Here is a 7279-nt window from a genome sequence, read left to right on the forward strand (position 1 = left end):
CCAATGTCACAGAGTGCCTTCAAGTACTGTACATCTGCACTGGATGTGACTTTGTGTCCTACTTTGCTCACCTTGGGAAAGGTGTTTCTGCCCAAACTACACATTTGGGCAGGTATCTCAAGAAGAGAAGCTAGCGAATTCCTGGTCTTCAAGGGAAACATGGATGCACAGTTCTACTGCAACGAAATCCTCGTAGGAACTCTAAAGCCATTCATCAAGGCTACCTATCCTGCTGGACACCATTTCCAGCAAGATAATGACCCCAAACATACCTCGCGAAGAGCACAGTTGTGCATGGAAGAGCAACAGAATAAACTGGTGGAAACACCACCTGAGGACACTGGTGGAGGTGGACAAGGTGGACACTGCATTTACCATTATTGTAGCCTGCTCAGTGCTGTGGAATATCTTTAATGACAGGAAGGAACAGGATATTCCCGGTAGTGAGCTGGTCAAAGAATTGCCACATGTCCATCTTGCTCCAAGCCTCTATGATGCTGTTACTGGTAGGCTTGCACAGAGAGATTAGATCATTGATGAGCATTTCACCCACTAACTCCAGCAGCTGCTAAAATCTGTCTTCTCCTGCTTTTGCAATCGCTATATACAGCATTCTCTGAGGATATCCTAAAGTCAATACTTGCAATACAGAGCTTTTAATCTTTCCAGCAATGCAGCCTGCACATTATTTGAATTTCATCTTGATAAGAACTTCCGGGCTTTTGCTCCTACCAGCTCCCAATGTTAACATTTTTCCTTTGGCTGCACCCAAGACTCCATGTCAGTACTTGTAGCAACGTAGCACTACTGCAATACAAAAAATGCAATACCGGTACTAATGTAGTATCAGTGCTGTGGCATATTGTACCTTACTACTGCTGGTTTGGTGATTGTAATTTTGTTTTTAGCTCACCTAAGCCAAAGACTCATGTTATTAAGAAATTCTGTGTTCATTATAAAACCTGTGACCCCATCCCTTTCCACAGTTATGAAACTGAAATGTATACAAGTTAGTGAGTGTCTAAGATAACAATTTCATTTGGAGGTAACTACCATCTTTCAGTTTATGGAGAGTTTTTAAAAAGTTTCTATAAAATCAGACACTTGATACTTTAAATACAAAAAAAAAAAAAATTCTGCTACCATAATATTTGTCTCGAAGAATTTATATGTATTTTATGTTTATCAGTGTAATTTCCATGTTTAGACATTACTGTCAGTTCAAGAGGAACAGAGGTTTTGCTTAGTAACTTTTGCAGGCACAAATTAGCATTAATTTTGCCGATATTTGTCAAGAAAGTTTAATGAGCGTGCACAGAGTTTTTTCACAATAATGATCAGGTTTTTGTAGCGTCCAGTGACTTTCATGTTGGAAAAGAGGGAAATTCTGATTCAGACTGGGAAGAAAAAGGACAATAATAGCATGTTATGTTATATTCAATAGACTGAGATGTTGGTATGATTGGTTTTCCCCTTAATTAACTTGAAAAAGAAGAAATTGTACAATTTCAGTGTAGACTTGAAGATGTAAAATATCTTCATCTTTGTGTGTTGCAATCAGCAGTTTTAGTAGTCAGTTTTAACCTATAGTAAGCAAAAACACCAATGTCACGGAGTGCCTTCAAGTACTGTACATCTGCACTGGATGTGACTTTGTGTCCTACTTTGCTCACCTTGGGAAAGGTGTTTCTGCCCAAACTACACATTTGGGCAGGTATCTCAAGAAGAGAAGCTAGCGAATTCCTGGTCTTCAAGGGAAACATGGATGCACAGTTCTACTGCAACGAAATCCTCGTAGGAACTCTAAAGCCATTCATCAAGGCTACCTATCCTGCTGGACACCATTTCCAGCAAGATAATGACCCCAAACATACCTCGCGAAGAGCACAGTTGTGCATGGAAGAGCAATGGAATAAACTGGTGGAAACACCACCTGAGAGTCCAGACTTGAACCCTATTGACATGGTGTGAGCACACCTGAAGAAATAGGTGCAGCATGGTGGCAAACCTACCTTGCTCACAGATCCAGAGGACTGCATCCATAGATGACCCTAAACATACCTCGCAGAGAGCACAGTTGTGCATGCAAGACCAACGGAATAAACTGGTGGAGAACACCACCTGAAAGTCTAGACCTTAACCCGATCGAACTGGTGTGGGCACAACTGAAGAAATGGGTGCAGCGCTACGGCAAACCTACCTTTCTCACAGATCCAGAGGACTGCATCCATAGATGACCATAAACACACCTCCCAGAGAGCACAGTTGTGCATGCAAGACCAACAGAATAAACTGGTGGAGAACGCCACCTGAAAGTCCAGACTTCAATCCAATCGAATTGGTGTGGGCACAACTGAAGAAATTGGTGCAGCGCTATGGCAAACCTACCTCACAAAAAATGAATATCAAACTTTTGTGTTTGATAATTATGAACATCTTTCATGCATACTGTAGCTGAAGGAAGATTATTATGACTCAGAAAAATCAAAGGCCCACAAGTGAGAAGACCACTTAGATGCAGTCCAGAGGAAACGGGATATAAAACAAGAGACCCGGGGGTCATGCGCTCACCTGAGTATCGCAAGTTCACCTTCCACACATTCCTGCAGACTCTTACCTGAGAACATTGGAAACTTATTTAATATTCATTAAATTAGGAGGGTTGTACCCCCTGGGGCCCCCAAGGAAAGCATGGTGCCCATTCAAACACTTTGAGATCTTATCCCTATGATAATGCTACTTGATAAATTTGGTAAAAATCCATTATGTTGTTTTCAGCAAGAAGATGAAAATTTACGTCCACATTTGGACCCCCCCCCCCCATCCCATCCCGCTTCCTTGGGTTCTAAGGGGGGGGGGGGGTGGGGGGGTGGGCACCCCTGATTCTCCCATGAACAAACCTGAAACAACAGTCATCAATATACTGACTCAATACTAGCTCAATCACTTCCAGTTCTCTCGAGAGAAAATCTGTAGATTCCTTACAGGAGGGGGAGGGGGTCCCCTGGGGCCCCCCAGGTGGAGCATGGTGCCCATTTGATGGAATTGAGATTCTATTCCCCTACGGATGCTACCTGCCAAGTTTGGTGAAAATTAGTGATAGGGTTTTCAAGAAAAAGATGAAAATTTACAATTTCGGTCCAAATTTAGGCCCCCTGGGGCCCCCCAAGTGGGGCATGGTGCCCAATTGATGGAAATGAGATTCTTTCTCCCTATAGGGATGCTACCTGCCAACTTTGGTTAAAATTCATTATGGCATTTTCAAGAAAAAGATGAAAATGTACAATTTGGGCCCCATTAGGACCCCTCTAAACCCCTCTCCCTGGGTCCCCAAGGAGGGCACCTATGATTCCACCATGAACAAACTTGAACCTACAGTCATCAATGTACTAATTCATAATATTACCTTAGCTCTATCACTTCTGGTACTAGAGAAGAAGATTTTTTAAGATTCCTTAATTTTGGGGGATTTAGGCCCCTCTAGGGCCCCCCAGGTGGGGTATGGTGCCCACTTAAACAAATTGAGATCCTATCCCCCTAGGGATGCTACCTGCCAAGTTTGGTGAAAATCGGTCAAGGGGTTCTCAAGAAGAAGATGAAAATGTAAAAGTTTACGCACGACGGACGACGCAATAGCTCACTTGAGCCTTCGGCTCAGGTGAGCTAAACAAAGAAAACTGCAATGCCTCATACAGAACAACCAAGGAAGCTGCTGAGGAATACAACATCTCCAAGCTTGGACAATCATCACCTGCATCCAGACCGATATCCTTCCACGACAGTTTTGATTATGCTCAGCAGATGCATTACCCATCAAATCCCCATCAGCTACGTCCCATTTATTTCCAAACACAAGGAAATGCAAAATATTTGGTATTGCTTGATCTGATCGAGGCCTACCTGAACAGATAAAGTACTTGGCTGATGAGTGCGCTGCCTGTGGTAAGGGGCCAAAAGTAGCGATAAGCTACTTGCACCACTTCTTCGCTGATCATTATGAGGAAGGGGAGCAACATGCATGCTGACAACTGTGCAGCACAAAATAAAAACAATACTATGCTCCAGTATCTGTCATGACGTGTACACAGTGGACTACACAAGTTTGTGTCTTTGTCTTTCTTATCCGAGAGGCACACAAACTTTGCTCCAGACTGGTGCTCTGGGCTGGTGAAGAAGGCATACTGTCGAACTCATGTGTCATCTCTGCAGGAGATCGCAGACGTCGTCTCTGCATCATCACATAAAGGGATCAACATCCCCCAGCTGGTAGGCAATGAAAAAGGTAAGGTCTTGGTTCCAGTGTATGACTGGAGTAGCTATTTGTCTGCACACAACTGTTAAGTCATACAAGCACTTTTTGCTTTGATGGTCAACATCCAGGTAAAATCTTTCTCAAAGAAAGAGTAGATAGAGAGGAGTTTGTCCGATCACCACTACCAATCATTTTACCGCCCGAGATCCGGCCCAAGGATCTGGACGCAGAAAGGAAGCAGTATCTCTTCGAGAAGGTCCAAGAGTTTTGCAAGGATGAGTATAAGGACTTAGTACTGTATGTCCCAACATACAGGATGTGCTATTATATGACTGCCATGCAGGTGCTACCCTTGCATGAGTTCACATAATTGTTACTTTGCAGTTTTAATATGCCTTGGAGATGGATGAGTATTTCACAGGAAAAAAAAATGTAATGAGCATTATAGCCATGATAACTGATGCATAACCACACAGAGGGTGGTGTAAATCACCTTGCGAAAAAGAATGCTGCCTGGAGGGAGTTGTTGTCAAAGATCAGGGTACAACTTGACAGGGAGGAAGATTCCATCCTTCCCGACACTAAAAACAAGGTATTTGGGGATAGTCACACCACCACAGAAATATGAGTCCGTGATCTGTCACCCATCTCTGAATGAAAGCATATTGGAGGAGTATCTTAGGCAAGGACATCGCGTTTATAGATAATTTTTACACCAGTGTCCAGCTACCGAAAGATACAAATTGAGAAATTTTGTTACAGGAACAATACTACCAAATCGAAAACATTTCCCTCATGACAAGACACCAGTAAAGAGTGGGCGAAACATGCAGAGAGGAGGACATGCAGTGGAAACGAATGAATGAAATCCTTTGTGTCCAGTGGAAAGACAAGAAGTTAGTCACAATTATGTCAATAATACATTGCCACTAGCCTCAAAATGTTTGCAATGTGCAGCATCGTGTCAAAGTGGCTGAGAAATGGGAAACATGAATGGAGTTGATCTTTCTGATAATTGCTAAATAAGTACAATGTGTTATAGAAAACAAAGTGGTGGAAAACATTCCTTTCATGTGATAGATACTTCCTTTTTCAATGCATACATTTTATACAAAAAATGGTATCTTTATGTGACTTAATATGTGAATGTCCATTGAAGTGGCTTGTGATTGCTTCTGCAGCATTTGGATGAGCTTATGAGTGAAAATTGATGTTAATTTCATGAAAAGCATCATCTCTTACATTTTTTATTGAAATATGTAAACTACAGTCAACTTCGGATACCTCGACGTCGGATAAGCCGAATATCACTTACCTCGGGGGCAAAATGAAAGTCCCGATTGTTCCTATGGAGTTTCCGTGTATTAAAATTCGCGTAGCTCGAAGAAAATAACTCGCAGTTCGGTTACCTCAAAGTGAAATCTACTGTCCCGATCTTGATCAACTTATTGTTTTTCCCAGCATGTAGCTCGAATCGAAATTGCAAACATCACTCGGCATCTCCGAATAAGCGCGCGTGGACAGCAAAGAAGACATGTCACAAATCTTTTCACACTCGACTGTAAATATTCCCGACCAGAACAACCGCGCGCCCGAAGAAATACCCGGTACACAGCTGACAAGAAAAATCCCCAACACCTACCTACATACGTACACAGTATGCACATAGCACCCTTGCCAATGGAGTGCTTACGATAGCACTACGCTCTGCCCCATCATCTTCTTTTCTTTAACCAAAAAATGTGTTTTAATTCTTGATCATGATCGTCATACCGTGCGCGTAGATTTCTTAACCGTCATGGCGCACCTGCTTAGGTGTTGACAGTTATATCTTTGGCATTAATCACGGTCCACTGTCCAAACATCAATCTCCTGCGTAGTGCCTTTTTTAACTTTTTTTTTGCTTTTCACAAAGTATGTTTCATTTATTCTTCCCCAAGAATGCAAGCACTGATTTTTTTTTTTTTAATATCAGCAATGCGATTACGAAAATATTGTGGAATATGATGAGGAAGTATAGGCCGAGCATAATAAAGAATAGAATAGACAGGGCTCCACACCAACTTTTATCGGGCCACCAGCATCACTGGTTTTTATTTTTTGGTGGTCGAATTTACTCGAAATTAAAATCTGGCGACACTTACACAAAAAAAAAAAAATGGAGAAAAACATTAGAAAAACTAACTCGGTCCTACTAAACATAGAAAAATGAATATTAAGCTTTATCAAAGTGATACAGATGCCCATGTCTAAAACAAATGAACAGACAATCCAATTATCTTATTCTGTGCTTTAAGATTTAGCAAAGAGGCGTGTAGATTATTATAAAAGTTGATGCCTATATATTTAGGAGGTCAAAACTTACATTTGAAATGAAAAAGTGGGAGCATTTGCCGACATTTGTTAGCATCCGATACTTGTTGTAGCATTGTAAAGAGCCAAAAGTTACCGTTATTCATTTCTTGTTGTAAAAGCAATCATCCAACATTTATTAGTCTGTTAGCACCTTACGGAGCCGAATGTTACCTTAATCATTTTTAAATGTACAAGCAAACAACCAACATTCATTTTAGCATCTTACGGAGCTGAATGCTATCCTTACCCATTTCCAAACATGAAGGCAAACATCTGCTATTTGTTTCAGCATCTAACTGAGCGGATTAATACTGTTAATCAGAGTCAAACAGACAATCAGGTTCACGAGTATCACTAACGAAGTGTCTCCGTAAGACAGAACTCGCCTCGTGTTCGTACACCTCACTTCCATTTCCACAACTGTGAGTGTGAGGTGCATTTCCACAACAATTAAGTCAATGACATCATATTGGAACTTGTACATGAGTTGGTGTTTAGTCTTCACTTCACTTCACTATTCATCTTGAATTTCAATTTGGTCGACTTTTGACTTCTGAGCTTTATACAGGTAGGAAGTGAAAAAAAGCCTCATAGATCCATTTTATAAAACAAATGATGCACAGGATTATTTTGTGGCGTTAGTGAAGGTGCGGCGCACTCTCAAGTATTGAC

Source organism: Diadema antillarum, unplaced genomic scaffold (assembly GCF_040938485.1).
Source record: "Diadema antillarum isolate AM-2024a unplaced genomic scaffold, OU_Dant_1.0 seq00001036_RagTag, whole genome shotgun sequence".
In the NCBI taxonomy this organism is placed as follows: domain Eukaryota; kingdom Metazoa; phylum Echinodermata; class Echinoidea; order Diadematoida; family Diadematidae; genus Diadema; species Diadema antillarum.